This window comes from Heterodontus francisci, chromosome 29 (assembly GCF_036365525.1).
Source record: "Heterodontus francisci isolate sHetFra1 chromosome 29, sHetFra1.hap1, whole genome shotgun sequence".
NCBI lineage: Eukaryota > Metazoa > Chordata > Chondrichthyes > Heterodontiformes > Heterodontidae > Heterodontus > Heterodontus francisci.
In genome coordinates, this window is record NC_090399.1 from 54,362,717 (window position 1) to 54,384,899 (window position 22,183).

At 42.5% G+C, this 22,183-nt stretch overlaps 1 pseudogene; it reads left to right on the plus strand.

Moving 5' to 3' along the window:
* The first annotated feature begins 723 nt into the window (after positions 1 to 723).
* LOC137345851 (zinc finger protein 91-like) lies at positions 724 to 20,372 on the plus strand (annotated as a pseudogene).
* Positions 20,373 to 22,183: the final 1,811 nt, after the last annotated feature.

Below are 22,183 nucleotides of genomic sequence, written 5' to 3' on the forward strand. Positions count from 1 at the left end.
TGGTCACCAGGTGTGCACAAATTTCCATGGTATTCCTCAGTAATGGTCCTTCCTGAGTTTGCAGAGTCACTTTTCCCAGTTTAAAATGAAAGGAGAACTAATATCTGCTGTCTCCATTCCTCAGGCAGCTCTGCAGTTTTCAGGGCCAGAGCTCCACTTGTATTATCCCTTATTATTCCAAGACTGCTTAAATGCACCTGATCCAGCCATTAATTATTCACCTGATATTTGCACAGTTTTTTTTATAACCATGGTGTTGGTAATGTGAGCAATGTCTCAACCTATCTCTGCAAAACACTCAAGTTTCCTTTGCAGCTCAGTGAAGCACCTTTCCTGGTTAAAAACTGAGGTAAAAAATATATTTATCATGTTTTCAGCCTGTGTCGTATTAGATGACATGCCTTTACCTGACCCCAGTTTCAGTGTTTCCAGTCCAGTTATAATTTTTACATTACAGTCTTACGAAGCTACTTTCCTCACACATTCAGGACTCTGTCTTTGTGTTCTGTAATGACCCATCAAGGGTTAACTAGCAGACATCTGCTCATTATTTCACCCTGGAATGGGAGGAACTGGTTCTTAGCTTCAGTTCATTGGCTTAGAATGTGATCAGCCTGGGTATGGTTTGTTTCTGTGTTTAAGGCAAATCCTGATTGGCTATGAGAGACGTCATTCAGAGAGTCAATCCACTCTGCCCAATGTCTCCTCCTCCTCCTCGAACGCAGCTGGTTCACTTCCTGCCAGGGGCTGAAAACCAAGTGAGGGGTGGTGAGTAAAGGAGCAGAGCTTTTACAGATTGTATCCCATAATATCCACACTAATGATCAGGACTGAATATCCAGTGAGTAAAGGAGCAGAGCTTTGACAGATTGTATCCCATAATATCCACACTAATGTTCAGGACTGAATATCCAGTGAGTGAAGGAGCAGAGTTTGTGCTGATTGTATCCCATAATATCCACACTAATGTTCAGGACTGAATATCCAGTGAGTAAAGGAGCAGAGTTTGTACAGATTGTATCCCATAATATCCACACTAATGTTCAGGACTGAATATCCAGTGAGTGATGGAGCAGAGTTTGTACAGAGTGTATCCCATAATATCCACACTAATGTTCAGGACTGAATATCCAGTGAGTGATGGAGCAGAGTTTGTACAGATTGCATCCCATAATATCCACACTAATGTTCAGGACTGAATATCCAGTGAGTGACGGAGCAGAGTTTGTACAGATTGTATCCCATAATATCCACACTAATGTTCAGGACTGAATATCCAGTGAGTGACGGAGCAGAGTTTGTACAGATTGTATCCCATAATATCCACACTAATGTTCAGGACTGAATATCCAGTGAGTGACGGAGCAGAGTTTGTACAGATTGTATCCCATAATATCCACACTAATGTTCAGGACTGAATATCCAGTGAGTGAAGGAGCAGAGTTTGTACAGATTGTATCCCATAATATCCACACTAATGTTCAGGACTGAATATCCAGTGAGTGATGGAGCAGAGTTTGTACAGATTGTATCCCATAATATCCACACTAATGTTCAAGACTGAATATCCAGTGAGTGATGGAGCAGAGTTTGTACAGATTGTATCCCATAATATCCACACTAATGTTCAGGACTGAATATCCAGTGAGTGACGGAGCAGAGTTTGTACAGATTGTATCCCATAATATCCACACTAATGTTCAGGACTGAATATCCAGTGAGTGACGGAGCAGAGTTTGTACAGATTGTATCCCATAATATCCACACTAATGTTCAGGACTGAATATCCAGTGAGTGACGGAGCAGAGTTTGTACAGATTGTATCCCATAATATCCACACTAATGTTCAGGACTGAATATCCAGTGAGTAAAGGAGCAGAGTTTGTACAGATTGTATCCCATAATATCCACACTAATGTTCAGGACTGAATATCCAGTGAGTGAAGGAGCAGAGTTTGTACAGATTGTATCCCATAATATCCACACTAATGTTCAGGACTGAATATCCAGTGAGTGATGGAGCAGAGTTTGTACAGATTGTATCCCATAATATCCACACTAATGTTCAGGACTGAATATCCAGTGAGTGATGGAGCAGAGTTTGTACAGATTGTATCCCATAATATCCACACTAATGTTCAGGACTGAATATCCAGTGAATGAAGGAGCAAAGTTTGTACAGATTGTATCCCATAATATCCACACTAATGTTCAGGACTGAATATCCAGTGAGTGACGGAGCAGAGTTTGTACAGATTGTATCCCATAATATCCACACTAATGTTCAGGACTGAATATCCAGTGAGTGACGGAGCAGAGTTTGTACAGATTGTATCCCATAATATCCACACTAATGTTCAGGACTGAATATCCAGTGAGTGACGGAGCAGAGTTTGTACAGATTGTATCCCATAATATCCACACTAATGTTCAGGACTGAATATCCAGTGAGTAAAGGAGCAGAGTTTGTACAGATTGTATCCCATAATATCCACACTAATGTTCAGGACTGAATATCCAGTGAGTAAAGGAGCAGAGTTTGTACAGATTGTATCCCATAATATCCACACTGATGTTCAGGACTGAATATCCAGTGAGTGACGGAGCAGAGTTTGTGCAGATTGTATCCCATAATATCCAGACTAATGTTCAGGACTGAATATCCAGTGATTAAAGGAGCAGAGTTTGTACAGATTGTATCCCATAATATCCACACTAATGTTCAGGACTGAATATCCAATGAGTGAAGGAGCAGAGTTTGTACAGATTGTATCCCATAATATCCACACTAATGTTCAGGACTGAATATCCAATGAGTGAAGGAGCAGAGTTTGTACAGATTGTATCCCATAATATCCACACTAATGTTCCGGACTGAATATCCAGTGAGTAAAGGAGCAGAGTTTGTACAGATTGTATCCCATAATATCCACACTAATGTTCAGGACTGAATATCCAATGAGTGAAGGAGCACAGTTTGTACAGATTGTATCCCATAATATCCACACTAATGTTCAGGACTGAATATCCAGTGAGTGATGGAGCAGAGTTTGTACAGATTGTATCCCATAATATCCACACTAATGTTCAGGACTGAATATCCAGTGAGTGACGGAGCAGAGTTTGTACAGATTGTATCCCATAATATCCACACTAATGTTCAGGACTGAATATCCAGTGAGTGACGGAGCAGAGTTTGTACAGATTGTATCCCATAATATCCACACTAATGTTCAGGACTGAATATCCAGTGAGTAAAGGAGCAGAGTTTGTACAGATTGTATCCCATAATATCCACACTAATGTTCAGGACTGAATATCCAGTGAGTAAAGGAGCAGAGTTTGTACAGATTGTATCCCATAATATCCACACTGATGTTCAGGACTGAATATCCAGTGAGTGACGGAGCAGAGTTTGTGCAGATTGTATCCCATAATATCCAGACTAATGTTCAGGACTGAATATCCAGTGATTAAAGGAGCAGAGTTTGTACAGATTGTATCCCATAATATCCACACTGATGTTCAGGACTGAATATCCAGTGAGTGACGGAGCAGAGTTTGTGCAGATTGTATCCCATAATATCCAGACTAATGTTCAGGATTGAATATCCAGTGATTAAAGGAGCAGAGTTTGTACAGATTCTATCCCATAATATCCACACTAATGTTCAGGACTGAATATCCAATGAGTGAAGGAGCAGAGTTTGTACAGATTGTATCCCATAATATCCACACTAATGTTCAGGACTGAATATCCAATGAGTGAAGGAGCAGAGTTTGTACAGATTGTATCCCATAATATCCACACTAATGTTCCGGACTGAATATCCAGTGAGTAAAGGAGCAGAGTTTGTACAGATTGTATCCCATAATATCCACACTAATGTTCAGGACTGAATATCCAATGAGTGAAGGAGCACAGTTTGTACAGATTGTATCCCATAATATCCACACTAATGTTCAGGACTTAATATCCAGTGAGTGAAGGAGCAGAGTTTGTACAGATTGTATCCCATAATATCCACACTAATGTTCAGGACTGAATATCCAGTGAGTGAAGGAGCAGAGTTTGTACAGATTGTATCCCATAATATCCACACTAATGTTCAGGACTGAATATCCAGTGATTAAAGGAGCAGAGTTTGTTCAGATTGTATCCCATAATATCCACACTAATGTTCAGGACTGAATATCCAGTGAGTGAAGGAGCAGAGTTTGTACAGATTGTATCCCATAATATCCACACTAATGTTCAGGACTGAATATCCAGTGAGTAAAGGAGCAGAGTTTGTACAGATTGTATCCCATAATATCCAGACTAATGTTCAGGACTGAATATCCAGTGAGTAAAGGAGCAGAGTTTGTACAGATTGTATCCCATAATATCCACACTAATGTTCAGGACTGAATATCCAGTGAGTGACGGAGCAGAGTTTGTACAGATTGTATCCCATAATATCCAGACTAATGTTCAGGACTGAATATCCAGTGAGTGACGGAGCAGAGTTTGTACAGATTGTATCCCATAATATCCACACTAATGTTCAGGACTGAATATCCAGTGAGTAAAGGAGCAGAGTTTGTACAGATTGTATCCCATAATATCCTCACTAATGTTCAGGACTGAATATCCAGTGATTAAAGGAGCAGAGTTTGTTCAGATTGTATCCCATAATATCCAGACGAATGTTCAGGACTGAATATCCAGTGAGTGACGGAGCAGAGTTTGTTCAGATTGTATCCCATAATATCCACACTAATGTTCAGGACTGAATATCCAGTGAGTGACGGAGCAGTGTTTGTACAGATTGTATCCCATAATATCCAGACTAATGTTCAGGACTGAATATCCAGTGAGTAAAGGAGCAGAGTTTGTACAGATTGTATCCCATAATATCCACACTAATGTTCAGGACTGAATATCCAGTGAGTGAAGGAGCAGAGTTTGTACAGATTGTATCCCATAATATCCACACTAATGTTCAGGACTGAATATCCAGTGAGTGACGGAGCAGAGTTTGTACAGATTGTATCCCATAATATCCACACTAATGTTCAGGACTGAATATCCAGTGAGTAAAGGCGCAGAGTTTGTGCTGATTATATCCCATAATATCCAGACGAATGTTCAGGACTGAATATCCAGTGAGTGACGGAGCAGAGTTTGTTCAGATTGTATCCCATAATATCCACACTAATGTTCAGGACTGAATATCCAGTGAGTGACGGAGCAGAGTTTGTACAGATTGTATCCCATAATATCCTCACTAATGTTCAGGACTGAATATCCAGTGAGTGACGGAGCAGAGTTTGTACAGATTGTATCCCATAATATCCACACTAATGTTCAGGACTGAATATCCAGTGAGTGACGGAGCAGTGTTTGTACAGATTGTATCCCATAATATCCAGACTAATGTTCAGGACTGAATATCCAGTGAGTAAAGGAGCAGAGTTTGTACAGGTTGTATCCCATAATATCCACACTAATGTTCAGGACTGAATATCCAGTGAGTAAAGGAGCAGAGTTTGTTCAGATTGTATCCCATAATATCCACACTAGTTGTCAGGATTGAATATCGAGTGAGTGACGGAGCAGAGTTTGTACAGATTGTTTTCAAAAAATCCAACACAGGTAGTCCAGGCAAAATCCATTAATTCACATTTTCTGCCCCCACAGTTCAGTAACCTGCTGACCCTCCCTGGGCACCAGTCTCCCAGTGAGGGGTCAGCACCTTCAGAGACGGGAAAGAATCAGAGGAAAATCACTCATTATTTTATTGTGTTACAGGAGTATCTCACCGTATTAAATCAGAGAATAGAGAGGATAGACACCGCACCCAGCCAAGACCCGAGGAGATCCCGGACATCACCCCAGGGACAACTCCACAGAAAAAGCATCTCCAATAAATCTGATTGGTCAGGAGAAGTGAAACTGACCAGTATCCAGCGTCCAATCAAAACCAACACTTCCATGGGTTTGGCTGTGGGATATCAGTCTGTCCAGGAGATGGAGGGAGTGTAACGGGTGAGATTGGAAAGAAGTCTCTCAGGTTCCACAAGGAGTGGTTTTCACACAGTCATTGGTGTTCCTGAAACACTGGAATATCCTCTCTGACGTTTGCTGAGGACTTCATATGATTGTTGAACCTCCTCATCCACAGACGGTGAGAGTGTAGACAGCCTTCGTGACACCATTGTGTCTCCTGTAACACGAGGGCAGCCACATGGCAGAGAAAACAATTGAATGTGGGCAATTTGACAGGGTCTCTGCAAGTTCATCAAGCCCTGTGAATCCCCAATCCACCAACACAGAGGAGAGGTGGTTCTAATATGAAGTGTGTGAGAAGATCTTTGTACAGTTATTGTACTTTCTGAAACACCAGCGCACCCACACAGGGGAGAGGAAGTTCAGCTGTCAGATTTGCAATAAAGCCTTCACACAGTCCTCAGCTCTCCTCCAACACCAGCGGATGCACACAGGGGAGAAAACCTTCAGGTGTGAGGTTTGTGACAAAGCTTTTGTGAAGTCGTCTACCCTCCTGGTCCACCAGCGAGTGCACATGGAGGAGAAACCTTTCCGCTGTGAGGTTTGTGCAAAAGGTTTCACGCAAACTTCCACCTTCCTGATTCACCAGCGGATCCACACCGGGGAGAGACCTTTCAAGTGTGAGGTGTGTGATAAAGCCTTCACATGCTCATCGAACCTCTTGGCTCACCACAGGACCCACACGGGAGAGAAACCCTTCAGGTGTGAGGTGTGTGACAGAGCCTTCATGCACCCATCCCGTCTTCTGCAACACCAAAGGATTCACACAGGGGAGAAACCCTTTAAGTGTGACTTGTGTGACAAAGCTTTTGTGAATTCGTCCACCCTCCTGGTCCACCAGCATGTACATACGGGAGAGAAACCCTTCAAGTGTGAGGTTTGTGATAAAACCTTCACACGCTCATTGCACCTCGTGGAACACCACAGGACCCACACGGGAGAGAAACCCTTCAGGTGCGAGGTGTGTGATAAAACCTTCAAACGTTCATCGAACCTCTTGGAGCACCAGAGAACCCATACTGGGATGAAACCATTCAGGTGTGAGGTGTGTGACAAAGCCTTCCTGCACCCATCCCAGCTTCTGGAACACCAAAGGAATCACACGGGAGAGAGACCCTTCAAGTGTGAGGTGTGTGATAAAGCTTTTGTGAAGTCATCCACCCTTCTGGTCCACCAGCGAGTGCACACAGGAGAGAAACCTTTCAAGTGCGAGGCGTGTGATAAATCCTTCACACGCTCATTGTACCTCCTGGAGCATCACAGAACCCACACAGGGGAGAAACCCTTCCGGTGTGAGGTGTGTGATAAAACCTTCACACGCTCATTGTACCTCCTGTATCACCACAGAACACACACAGGAGAGAAACCCTTCAGGTGTGAGGTATGTGATAAAGTCTTTGCACGCTCATCGAACCTCTTGGTTCACTTCAGGACCCACACGAGGGAGAAACCCTCCCGCTGTGAGTTTTGTAGGAAAACCTTCCTGCATTTGTCAGACCTGGTGGAACATCAGCGAACCCACACAAGGGAGTCCCCATTCAGGTGCGAGTTCTGCAACAAAGCTTTCAAACAGTTGCCTGATCTCCTGGAACATCAACGTACTCACACAGGAGGCAAACCCTTCCAGTGTGACGTGTGCCAGGAATGTTTCACCTACTCTTCCTCTCTAGAGCTTCACCAGAGTCTCCACACAGGATAGAAACCCTCCCAGATTGACATGTACCAGTGCAGTTTCACCATCTGCTCCTCCTCCTCCCTTCCAGTATGATCACTGCAAGAACTGCTTCACTGACATAGCCACATCGGCTTGGAGCAAACTCAAGTCCTCCAGCATTGCGATGGTCTTCAGAGCTGTCTCCAGGCTGCCTTGTCCCCCTGCAGCTGAGCAGCTGTTCCATTGTGATACCTGTTCCATAATTTGCAGCAACATCACCAAGCTTACGCAGTCTCACTGTATGCAGACCCGTGAGACAGTGTCGGGGAGCAATGTTTGTGACACAGCTTTTACCAAGCTCACCTGTGACAGCCTACGTGACTGCACAAAGGCAGACTATCCTTCCTCGTCCTTCTTGACCTGTCTGCAGCCTCCAATGCCTCTTCACCATCATCCAGCTGGGTGGGACTGCACTTGTCTGGTTTCATTGGCTACAACAGGACAGATACTAGAGAACTGCCATCAATGGCTTCTCTTCCCACTCCTGCACCATTACCTCTGGTGTTCCCAAAGGATCTCTCCTTGTCCCTTCCTAGTTCTCATCTACATGCTGTTCTCAGTGACATCATCCGAAAGTGCAGCTTTAGTTTTCACACGTACACTGACGACACCCAGTACCAGCTGACCACCACCTCTCTCAACTTCCCCACTGTTGCTAAGTTATCAAACAGCTTGTCTGACATCCAGTATTGAATGAACAAAAAATTCCTCCAATCTAAATATTGGGAAGACTGACGCCATTGTCTTCAATCCACATCACAGACTTTGCTCCCTCAGCAGCAACTCCACCCCTCTCCCTGGCAACTTTCTGACACTGAACCAGATTGTTTACAACCTTGATGGTATATTTGACCCTGAGATGAACTTCTGACCACCCCCCACCGCCCATCGCTGTGAGTGCCTGTTTTCACCTTATCATCGCCTAATATTGCCCCTGCCTCAGCTGATTCACTGCTGAATCCCTCACCATGCCTTTGTTTCCTCGAAACTTGACTATTCCAACACGCACCTGGCTGATCTCTCACGTTCTGGCCTCTGTAAACTGGTGGTTATCCAAACTGCTGCTCATTTCCTTACTCCCACCAAGTTCTGTTCAGCTGTCACCCCTGTGCACGCTGAACTATATTGGCTCCCAGCTAAACAACACCTCAATTAAAAAATTCTCATCCTTGTTTCAACCCTCCATGGCCTCACCCCTCCCCATCTCTAATCACATTCAGCCCTACAAACCCACTCACATCTCTGCACTCCACCAGTTCTGGCCTCTTGTGCATCCCTGATATTAATAGCTCCACCATTGGTGGCCGTGCTTTCAGTTGCCAAGACCCTAAGCTTTGGAATTCCCTCCCTAAACCTCTCTGCATCTCTACCTCGCTTTCCTCCTTTAAGACACTCCTTAATGCTTACCTCTTTGACCAAACTTTAGGTCAACTGCCCTAATATCTCCTTCTGTAGCTCGGTGTCACATTTTGTTTCATAATCTTCCTGTAAATCACGTTGGGGCGTTTTATCCCATTAAAGGTGTTATATAAATGGAAGTTGTTGATTGGTTATAAAATGTTGGCGATTGGAATAAGGCTGTTTGATTGACCATCCTATTGGATAATGAAGATGCTATTTACTTTCCAATTGCTAAGAGCAGGAAAGAGAGCAGGTCACCCCCAGGTTGCTGGGGGGGCATGTGACCAGTAGATATGGAAAACAACATGGAATCACCAGGTAGCTGAGACAGCATGTGATGAACCCCCTCCTCAAAAAACACTCCCTTACCTCACTAAAGTCCTTGAATGTGTTGATGCTTCCCAAATCTGTGTCGATCTTTCTCATAACTTCATGTCTGAAATCTCCAATTAGGTTTCCGCCCCTGCTGCTACCCTAACCATGTCACAAATGACATCCTATGTGATGGTGACTAAGGTGCACTACCTCTCTTCATCCCTCTCTGCAGCTGTTGACATGGTTCTCTGCACCATTCACTTTCGACACGCCTCCTCTGTGGACCAGCTCAGTGGGACTGTCATCCACTGGTTCCACTCTTCCCTGTACGTTTGGAACCAGGGAATCTCCCACAATGACTTCTCTTCCTACCCACTGTATCATTACTGCCAGTGTGCCTGAAGGACCGATCCTTGGCCACTGCACTTCCTAATCTACAAAAACTGCCTTTTGCAACATTTTTTTTTAATGCCAGCAGAAAAAAATGGCATAACTAATAGCACGATAGAAAAATAATCCATTTGAATTGTGCTATGACACAACTGCTCAAGACAAAGCCCCCAATCAGAATATATGCTGCTGATTGCAGTGGGAGCAACGCACTGTCAATTCAGTCCCGTCACTCCACAGGTCGCATAACATGTCTCTTTAAGCTTTCCCAAATCAAAGAAAGCCACAGCTGAGTTGAATAATCTAGTAACCCCTGAATGAGGTGAACCAAACCAGGTATCTTTAGATATCAACAAATTAACCGTTTATTAGAAAAAACTAAAAATCTTAAACACTACTAAGAGAAAACTATTTAAAAATAGAAATAACAGTAAAGCCCTTGCAGATTTATGCTTCCTGAAGAACAGTCCTTTGATTCAAAGTCCACTCACAGTCTTCCAGGGTCCGATACGGTTAAGGAAAACAGTTCTTCATCGATAGGCCATCAGTAGTTCGGTTCAACATTTCAAGCTTCAAACTCTTCTTTCCAGCGATGACGCAGCAGATCAACAATTTGCAACCACTTTCAAAAAAATCAATCTGGCTTAACTTTTAGAAATTTGAGAGGTAAAAATAAACAGTTTAAATTGACTGAGCAGTCTCTCCTTCAGTCCAGGCTGGTACAGCTGTGTCTGTCAGAACAGTCTGTCTCTCAACTGTCTCTGCAAAGTTAGGTTTTTCAAAAGTGAAACGCAACATTGTATGTCCTGTTCGCTGTCTCTGAATGGTTGTATCCAGGGCAACTAGATGCACCTTTACTTGGTAACTTCTGAAGCTTGCTGCCTTAAAGAATTACTGATCTCTTACAGCCTTAAAGGCACACTGCATAGTTCCCAAAAAAAAAAGGATCATGATACCTCCATCCCTGGCTCAATGAAACGCCATTCTGAAATGCATTCCATTAGAATGTATAAAATGGAAATTGAAAAACGCTAACATTTTTTTTCCCCGATATATATGCAATTTATTTTAAATGTTAGGACTATAGCAACAAGTTCCATCAGAACATTTTCGGCTTTAGATTTTTCAAAGATTGTCCTAATTAGCCCATTTCAAATTTCCAGACATTGTCTCCCAGTTGTTTCGTGTTTTCCTTCCAAGTGTCTCTATTGTCCATCACTTCAGCCAGGTGAGCTGTCCATCCAGGAGCACTGACCACCACTGGGTTCACTATTCTCTGAGAAGTTTCTCGAGTACCCCTTAACCTATGTGGCATCACCTGATACTGGAAAACCCTGTCTGGTGTAACAGAAGCTGATTTTTTCTTATCCTGGGGTGTCAAAGGAATTTGACAGTATCCTTCCAACACATCTGTCTCTTTAAGACTCATTGTGTTGCCACTCTGTCCATACAGTCCTTTAAATGAGAATTTGAGTAGGAGTCTACCTTCTTTACCAGAGTTATTTTTCTACAGTTCATGCAAGTTTGAGCCGTCCCACCAGGTTTAGCCATCAAGACCATCTGCGAATTCCAGCTGTCCTCACTAGGTTCAACTAAGCTCCCCTTCAGCATGCATTGTACCTCTGCTTCCACTTGGGCCTGTCTGTCTGGACCTAAGTAGTAAGGATTGTTGTTTTAAAGGAATGGTTCCCCCTATATCCACATCATGTGTGGCTAAGGTTGTATATCTCGGCCTATCCCTACAAACTCTTTTAAACGTTGAGAAAAGCCTGGTTAGGTCTTCACGCTGTTTCGCCTCTAAGTGCAAAAGCATATTGTCTAATTTTCCTAGCCATTCTGTATTCTCTAATCTGATAGTAGGAGATTCAATCTGAGAATTTCCTCGGCCTGCTTCTGCCTCATCCTCAGTCTCGATTACCTGACATACTTTTACTGGCTTATCCTTCTCCCTGCGGTAATATTGCTTTAGCGTATTGATGTGCCACAACTGGTTTTTCTTCCGGCGATCAGGGGTGTCAATCAAGTAATCTACCTTACCCAGTCTTTTGATTACTCTATATGGGCCACTGAACTGTGCTTTTAATGGTTCTCCCTGTAATGGTAACAACACTAATACTTCATCTCCTGGTTGAAAATCATGGCCTTTTGCATTCTTGTCTGCCCATTTTTTCATATTGTCTTGGGATGCTTTAAGGTATTCCTGAGCCACACCGCAAGCTTTTGTGAGCCTTTCCCGGAACACAGATACATAGTCTATCATCAAAGATTCATTCTTTTGTTCCGAGAATCTATCTTTTATAAATTTTAGAGGACCTCTTACTTCATGTACATAAACCAATTCAAAAGGACTGAAGCTTGTAGACTCATTAGGTGAGTCTCTGGTGGCAAATAAAAGAAAATCTAGTCCTCAATCCCAGTCATGTGGATATTCGTGACAGTATGTTCTAAATCATAATTTTGAGGATCTGCTGAAATCTTTCTAAAGATCCCTGTGGCTGTGGGTGATATGCTGAAGATTATAACTGTCTAATTCCAAAATTGCTCATGACTTCTTGAAATATCCTAGACTTGAAATTAGAACCTTGATCCGATTGAACTTCAAGTGGTAACCCATATCTCATGTAGAATTGGGTTAATTTTTCTTCTACTATTCTAGCAGTAATTGTCCTCAAAGGAATGGCCTCTGGAAATCAAGTAGCTATATCCATGATAGTATGTATTGATGTCCCGCTTTTGTTTATGGCAAGAGTCCAACACCGTCTACTAATACCCTACTAAATAGTTCCTCAATCACTAGTATGGGAACTAGTGCTGCCCGTTTTATGGTCGGTTGTGGTTTTCCCACCATTTGACAGGTATGGCATGTCCTACAAAATTGTCTTACATCCTTTGTAAGACCTGGCCAGTAATAATGTTTGTTTATGCGTGATTTGGTCTTCCGAATTCCCCTATGTCCTGCAAAAGGAATGTTGTGTGCTAACCTGAATAATCCTTGGCGATATTTAGGTGGCACCACTATCTGTTCAACAACTGTCCAGTCTTCATCGGCAGGTCTATGAGGCAGTCTCCATTTCCTCCTCAAAACCCCATTTACCATATAATAGCCTTCTAGAACTCCTTTCGCCTCAGCTTCTGACAGAGCCGTCTGTGCCCTTCGGTATATCTCTGGATCAACTTGCTATGCTGAAATGATAGACAATCTGTTAAACATCTCATTTGGATTACCTAAATGCCCAAATAAGGTTTCCGATACTTGGCTATCTATTTGTGATGCCTCTTTTACCTCCGACAATGGATCCTGTTTAGCCATTGCTCGGGTGACTAGACACGCAGGAAATATTCCCAGAAGTTATTCCTGTAATTGCTCTGTTTCCTTAATTTCACTTGGTTCCTCTGTAATTATAGGAGAAACTGATATTTTGATCCAGCCAAATCATTTCCGCAGAGTAGATCAATTCCCTTTACTGGAAAACTGTGGACAAATCCTACAGTTACTATCCCAGATATTAAGTCACTCTCTAGGCATACTTTAATCAAAGGTATGGGTATGTATTCCCCGCCAATTCCATTAACTAAATCTTTAGTTTTCAAAGCGCTCTTTGGTGGAAACCTTATATCTTTCCCCAACAAGAGTGTTTGGGTTGCTCCTTTGTCCCTAACTATAATAGGTTTTCCTGCCTCACTTACGGAGTTACTCTCCCCTTTGACAGAAATTCATTATAACTCTCAGATATTTTATTCTTAACCGCTACACTTCTTTTAGTATCTGATTTCACAGCTGTCTTTAAAGCTATTTACCTGGTCTGATATACTCTCAGACAGTCTTTTCCTCTGCACTAGCTTTGTATACCTCAACAAGTCCTATGGGTTTACCTCGCAAATTCCAGCACTCTGAATGAAGATGACCCCTGTCATGCAAGGCGCCCACCTGCCAAGAATGAGGCACATTAATTTTATCATGAACATTGATTTGAAACTCTTACTGGAGCAAGGACATGACTTATTAAACAGATCTGCTGTGGCTGGAAAAGACATTTGCATATTAATAGACGGTGCTTGTGTAGACAAAGGACCATTCCCTGACACATTCAACCCACTATGGCTATTGACAGTGAGGAGGTGGGGAAGCGCATTCCAGGGCCTGCTGGGATGATGCAATCCACAGGGACCAGGACTGGTTGGAGCAGCTGGTCACATGACTAACTGGCTGTTCCAGGGGTCTTTTGAACTAGCCACAGACAGTTTGAACTCAGAAAGACTGTTTGCTCCTGAACTGAGAAGATCTCACCTGCCTGCTCCCATCTCTTTCTCACAAGCCTCTGAATCCACTGAAATCACAGGAACCCCAAGAGAGAAAAGTCTCCTACAGTGAACAAGGTTTAAGAAGAATACTGGGTCCCAACAAAAAGCAAGATCTACCTACAATCAAGGACTCTACAGTGAGCTCGAAGAACTGTAACAAAAACTCTTCAGATATTGCCTCAAGTTTTTCCAGTTTATTTTCCTTTTGCTCTTTTCTGTCTCTATTTGCATGTGTGTATCGCGTATGCATGCTAACATGGGCACATCGTGTATTGTAGGCGTCAAACGAATTAGAGTTTAAGTTGAAATTTATTAAAATTGAACTTTTCTTCTTTAAACTGGTTTCTTTGCCTTACAATTGGAAAGCGGTGAACAACGATTCACGAAGGGGGAGCTAAAAACACAGTGTGTTTAATATTAAACCCTGTTACGGTAAGACCAGATGAAGGCTGAGAGGGACCCCAAGACACCCTCCTGACCAGGTCCTAACACCCCTTTTGTGGCAATGATAACTCTTCGGCTTGCGAACCTCAATTCTACCCTCAGCACCTTCCTTTCTGACATGAGGATGTGATCCTGGGGCATTCCCAGCTGTTCCTTCTTGTCCCCGGCTACTTGCCTTCCTTTCACTCTCCCACTGTCTATCCTTCTGAGGTTTATGGGGGTGATGGACAAAATAGGTTGGCTTATTCACAAGCTCAAAATCATCAGCAATTTCCGCTGCTTGCCTAGCTTTCAAAACTTTCAGGTTATCCATGTGAGTTCTCACTACTGAAGGAATTGAGTTTTTAAACTTTTCTAAGAGAATCAATTCTCACGGATTCTCATATGTGGTTTCTATCTTTAATGCCCATATCCAATGGTCAAAAGCTTTGCTTCACCCTCTCAAGTTCTAAATATGCCTGCCCAGCCAATCTCCATAGGTTCTTAAACTTCTGACGGTAAGCTTCAGGGACTAACTCATACGCAATGAGCATTGCCTTTTCTGCCATCTTATAATCCGCAGAAGCCTCTACAGGAAGCATGGCACAAACTTCATGAGCTCTGCTTACCAACCTGCCCTGGATAAGCAGTGTTCAATTTTCTTTCGGCCATTTAATCTGTTTGGCTATTATTTCAAAAGATATGAAAAATGCCTCTACGTCCCTTTCCTCGAACTTAGAAAGAGCCTGTTTAAATCTAAACAACTTTTTGCTCGGTCCTGAGCTAAATTCAGATTCTTCCTGACCTGAATTTTCCCTGGATTTAAGACTGTCTTACTTCCATCTCTTTTAACTTAAATTCCCTCTCTATCTCCCTTTCCTCATTCTGGAATTCAAGCTTAAATCTTTCCAATGCTATTGCTGTTTCGTTCTCTTGTTCTAGTTTTCTTATTGCTATTTCTTTTTCTTTTTCCCTTTCCTCTTTTTCCAGTTCAAGTTTTCTTAATTCTTTTTCAGCCCCAAGTTTGTTTTTGTTTCTACCGGAATCCTAGCATTACTCTCAGACCTACTACTTTCTTGTTCCTCGGATTCCTCTTCATCGTCATCATTTTCTAATTCCAGATGCTAAGCTATTATGTCAATTATCTCTGCTTTTTTGGCACCTGATTTCAATTTTAACCCCAATTTTGCTGCCAATTCTTTTAGTTTTTTCTTAGTTAAAGTTATGAAGTCACTCAGGGAAACACTCTGCTTTCCCAAAATCTCTGCTGCAACCGCTAATGCCATTACAATGGTATAGACTATACCTTATTATAAAAGAGACCTGGATCTTTTTATTTCTTTGTTGGAATCTAAATCAAATGCCAATTACAATCAAGTTTCCAATTGACCGCAATTTAAATGTTATTCCAGAGACGAGTATTTAATATGGTCCCAAATGCGAGCCCTGCAAATTAATGTGATTCTGATTGCAAACGCGAGCTGCTTAATTAAAAATATGATTCGATCGCGGGCCAGCCCCCAATTAGTATGTTATGACACGACCGCTGAAGACAAAGTCCCCAATCAAAATATGTGATTCTGATTGCAGTGGGAGCAACGCACTGTCAATTCAGTCCCATCACTCCACAGGTTGCATACCATATCTCTTTAAGCTTTCCCATCAAAGAAAGCCACAGCCGAGTTGAATAATCTAGTAATCCCCGAATGAGGTGAACCAAACCAGGTATCTTTAGATATCAACAAATTAACTGTTTATTAGAAAAAACTAAAAATCTTAAACACTACTAAGAGAAAATTATTTAAAAATAGAAATAACAGTAGAGTACTTGCAGATTTACACTTCCTGATGAACAGTGCTCTGATTCAAAGTCCACTCGCAATCTTCCAGGGTCCGATGAGGTTAAGGAAAACAGGATCATGACAATTGAGATAAAGGATAAGAAGGAATCACTCATGCTGACGAGTATTTTAAAGAGTATCTTCTTTAAGGAAGAGAACTAGAGGAAGAAATGAATAAACAATAAAATGAGTAAAGGATGTAGATAACATTCATGTGAGATTTCAGCTCTGTCCAAATAGACTGGCAAGAATAGGTGGTGGTAACGGGAAAAAGGGAATGGACTTTGGATATTTTTATGAAAGTGCCTCTGTGTTTTGTTAAATAAATTTTTTCAGGATTCATTTTTAAAAGATTGAAGAAATGTTAAACTTTGGGGTTTTCAGAGGAGATCATGGAAAGGCCACTTGACTTTGAAAAACAGTCCCTGGAAATGTTTTTTAAAAGGGACACTGGGAGGTCTTGTGAGGAAAACACGCATATCCGGAAAACCACTTGACTTCCAGCAACAACAACAAGCCTTTCTGGGAAACGACCTGACTCGTAGCTCAATAAACAACAGAGAACTTTGGACACTTGGAGAAATTGTTTACAAAGAAGTGACAGGTCAAGATTGATGGAAGTCAAAAGGTTGACCTTCTCTGTCAGTTTTGCATTTGAATTGTTTTGAGTTGGGGTGAACAGTATCAAAAAGGGAGAGAACTTCCAAGGAGAGAAGAGAATTCCCAACGAAGGAGAGAAGACCACAACCTAGCTCAGCTTTCCAGCACCTCTCTAAAAGATCCTGAGAACTCCACTGTGTTAACTCATCTTGTCTCCTGTCTTTGAAGAAAAGCTGGCTAAATTAGTTCACAATGCTGCCTGAAAAGAACTGTTCGAAAAGATCACAGTGACCCAGCTATGTGTACTCAGAGACCAGAATGTATGCCAGTTTTGGAATACAATATATCTCATCTGCTGTTTCTTCAAGAATGAGCAAGTATTCGGCACGTGTTGTTTTGTCTGTAATAGAGCTATAAAAACAAAAATCCCTTGACTTTTCTGGTTACTCTGTGTATGTGTGTGAGTGTGAGGGGCTAAGGTAAAAAGGGAACTTTAATATTTCAATCTGTGTGTTTATATTTTATTTAATTACTGCTAAAGATTTGCTTTATAATAAACTGATAATTTTGTTGTTTAGTAAAGAAACCTGGTTGGTGTGTTTTATTCTGGGATAAAAATAGAGTATACAATTGATTGCATGGGTAAGTGGGAAAAAATTTAAATATATGTTGTGACCCGCTCAGAAGTGGAACTAGAATAAACAGTGCACTCCTCCCACCTCGGTTGCAACAATGTTGTGTACTGAACTCCTTTCTTCCACCATATATAAGAAGCCCAACTAGGGAGGAATCACGGCTGGATCTATGACTGGGAAGTGAAATTTAGCAGAGAAGTATGTGTAGAGCAACATCAAGCAACAGCGATCACAACATCATCATGTTTGAGATGCAGATTGAAAAGGAAAATAGTAGGAAAAAGGCCAAAGTAATAGATGGGTAAAAAGATAATTATGAGGGGGTGAGAATGGGACCAGGGAAAATAAACTGGAAAATAATATTGACAAAGGAATAGAACAGCTGTGGACAATGAGTAAAGGAGAAGGGTTTGTACAGATTGCATCCTATAATATCCACACTAATGTTTAGAACTGAATATCCAGTGAGTGATGGGGAAGAGTTTGTACAGATTGTATCCCATAATATCAATATGAAAGTTTTCATGTGTTTATTTTGATTCAATTCCACAAATTCCATAATTGATTAAATTCAGTTTCAGAGTGATTGAGACAAATATCATAGATGCTTTTAAGGGAAACTAGATAAGCACATGAGAGTGAATGGAGTAGAAGGATATGCTGATAGAGTGAGATGACAAGGGTGGGAGGAAACTCTTCTGGAGCATAAACACCAGCAAATACCAATTGTGCTGATAGGCTTGTTTCTGTGCTGTATTTCCACATGTGTAACTTTTCTTGGTTGGATTTGAACTCTGGATTGTTAATCCAGTAACATAGCAAATTGCCTGCCATAACCACAGCCTTTCCCTTAAGCCTGGGCTTGGATTTGATAGTTTTGCCCAGCACTGGGACTGATAGCTGAGTTTGAAAAGTGCAGTCTGAGCGAGTGCGCTTTGTCTAATTTCCCAGGATAAACTAGTACCTGTCAATCAGCTACACTGAGGCAATCTTTTCCTCCGCTTCTAGCACTTCCTGCTCAGAACCAGGGGAGAAATTTCAAAATCTCCATTGAATTTACATTTCTGTCGAGTGCTTTTTATATTAAATGCAGAGAGGGTGAAATTGTCAGAAGCACAAAACGAGCTCATAGTGAATTGACAGCCTGTTTTACCCTTCTCCGACTGCCTTTTCCATTGCCCTCTTGGTGCCTGGGAAGATGGCGAGTAGGCAGAGGAAAGAATGTGGCCAAAGTGTCTGCTCCTGGTCACTATCCAGTGTTCCTGCTGGAAACAGGGGATGAGTGACAGTCAAAGGAGGAAAAAGAGAGGGCGTGCATCTGATGCCTACCTCAGGGGAATAGCAGACTGACATTCACAGTGGAACAGTCTCTAACTGAGGGGTAGCACCTTTAGCAAAGGAGGAGAGTCAGTTGGAGGAAATCATGCTTTTCTTTACTGTTTTACAGAATATTTGCTCCGTACTACACCAGATAATACAGAGAGAATAGACACCACAGATAGATCCTGACCATCGCCCAAGGAAAAACTGCACATTGTCAACCGTGGGAAGACATCCAGCCCTTTCACAGTGTGGCTCAGTACGGAGAAGGGTTGGGCAGTTAAACCATCATCCAGAAATCGGCTGGGTCAGGAGAGCTTTGACATATCCTCAGATCTGAAACTATTCAGTGGTGTGGAGCCTTTCACCAGAACCGATCGTTCTACAGGTTTGGTCATGGGGGATTGATCAGGGTGAGGCTTGAATAAGCGTGAGTGGGCTCCGAGTGTGAGGAGAGTTTCAATTGTTCATTGAGCCTCATGAACCACTGAAACATTCCAACAGGTGAGAGGCTGTTCAAGTGTGAGGAGGGGTCAAAAGACCTCCCAACACAGAAGGTGCATTTGTTTTACCACCTGTGACACAAGGACAGCCACATGGAAGAGAAACCATTCAAGTGTGAGGTGTGCAACCGAGCCTTCGCACAGTCATCAACACTCGTGAATCACCGACGTATCCACACTGGGGAGAAGCCATTCAAGTGTGAGGTGTGTAACAAGGGTTTTGCACAATTAACGGGTCTGGTGAATCACCGACGCGTTCACACTGGTGAGAAACCATTCACTTGCGAGACTTGCAACGCATCATTCTCGCAGTCATCATACCTCCGGGTACACCAACGCATTCACACAGGGGAGAGGCCATTTAAATGTGAGGTGTGTGACAAAACCTTTACACAGTCATCGTATCTCCGAGTCCATCAGAGGATCCACACAGGAGAGAAACCTTTCAAGTGTAAGGTTTGCGATAAGGCTTTCCTGAGATCTTCGACCCTCTTGGAGCACCAACGGATTCACACGGGGGAAAAGCCCTTCAGGTGCGATGTTTGTGACAAGGCTTTCACACAGTCATCCTATCTGCTGAAGCACCAAAGGATCCACACAGGTGAGAAACCCTTCAGGTGTGAGTTCTGTAACAAAGCCTTTACACAGTCAGCATATCTCCTGGTCCATCAACGCACTCACACAGGAGAGAAACCCTACCGGTGTGAGTTCTGTAACAAAGCCTTCACACAGTTTTCAGACCTACTGGAACATCAACGAACCCACACAGGAGACAAACCCTTCCAGTGTGATGTGTGCCAGGAATGTTTCACCTACTCTTCCTCTCTCGACATACATCGATGTCTGCACACAGAATTGGAGCCAGGTCACTGTTAGTTGTTTGTGTTGATTTCCCTTCAGTGCTTGTTCAGGGGAGCTGTTATTCCAAAGCACTGTCTGTCTCAGCAGTGTCTGTCCCTGGAATGTCTCTAACCTCTCCCCCACTATCAGTCCAATAGTTTCAAGAAGGCCAATTTGACCTCTGACCAGATCTCCAAATATCATAATCAGAGGCTCCTATATAAGCTCAGCATCCTTTCAGTACAGCATCAGGTGCAAGTCATTCACTGACTCTCAGTCTCGCCAAGACAATCAGACACTCAGCACTTATCAAGGCTTCAGCTTCTGATCATCCAACATAAGCACACAGGGGGAAGAGCCATTCCTAGGGTAGTAATGGAGGTACTTCAATTAGTCTTAGCATCTCTGCTCTATGGAGGGCTGAATCAGCCAGCGGTCCCAATCCTCATCAGCGATCCCAGCTGGTAAGTTAGCAGGAGGACAGAACATGTCTCGGCCATGACATTCTCCATTGTCTTGCAACATTCACTCTCTTGGTCTACACATGATGAATGCCCCCTCGAGCAGAGCACTAGGGGTTAACCAGTGGCCACAGTCTGTACAAAAGCAAAGTACTGCAGATGCTGGAAATCTGGAATAAAAACAGAAAATGCTGGAAATCCTCAGCAGGTCAGGCAGCAGCTGTGGAGAGAGAACTCTTCTGCTGGTGTAGTTTTCACACCAAGTGAAAAGCAGGTTCCAGCACTTGGCTTAAACTTTGCTGTACCTCCAAGCAAATTCCAACTGAGGAAATTATCCAACAGATTGAAGCAAGTCACAGGAAACTCAACTGAGCAACAGCAGATAGCAGACGACTCTAAGTTAATCAAGCCCTCTCCGCAGTGATAGCATCCAAATCCAATTTCAAAAAATAGAGAAAGCAGCAGTTAGCAACCTTTATTCAGACCCTTCAATTCATATACTCATTGCCGACAAGGTAAATGCCAGTGTCATCATGGGCTGAGATGAATATAAAAACAAGATTCAATAACTCCGCAACACAGACACATCCAAGTAACTGCCCAGGGACCCTTCCCTAGCCATTGAGAGGAAGATCAACAGCAAATGTCTCTCTCCACACTAGGACAATGCTCTCCACAAGCCTTTCTGCAACAAATACTTCTTCCTGTCCAATTTTATTCAGACAACCCAAGATTGTTATGGAAGTGCTTCTATATTTTTTGTTAAGTATATGTTTTTGAGGACTTGTATTTATATTATGGAGTTGAATTCATTGGAAGGCTGAAGATTTAATAGAAGCTGGACTTTGCTTTGTTGTTGACAGTTCATTGAAAGGACACTGAGATGTTGTTTAAAAACAACCTTGCTGGAAGTCATGTGCTTTACGCAATAAACAACAGAAACCTTGGTGACCTGGAGAGATGCTAACAGAGAAGTGGCAGGTCAAGATTTATAGGGGTTAGGAGGCTTGATCCTTGAAATATTGTTTCTGATTTTGCCTTGGACAGTGTGTTGGGGTGTGAACTGTTTTTAAGACCGTTGGAGAAAATGAGCCAAGAGAGCAGCCACCAGCAGCGCACCCTCTTCCATCTCTTTGAGAACTTCCTGAGAATCAAGTGTAAGAAATCGAGAAACTGATGATGCATTTCTCCTGAAAAGCCTGCCAAACTGATCCTTAATGTAACCAGAAAAGAACTGCTCTAGAAAGATACCAGTGACAGCCATCTATGTGTATTTGGGATGCCAGACCAAAAAAGGGACAACTGACATCTTTCCATATCTTCTATTTGTCTTCAAGAATTATCATATATTTGGCCAAAGTATTCTTTTTAGTCATTTCTTTGCAA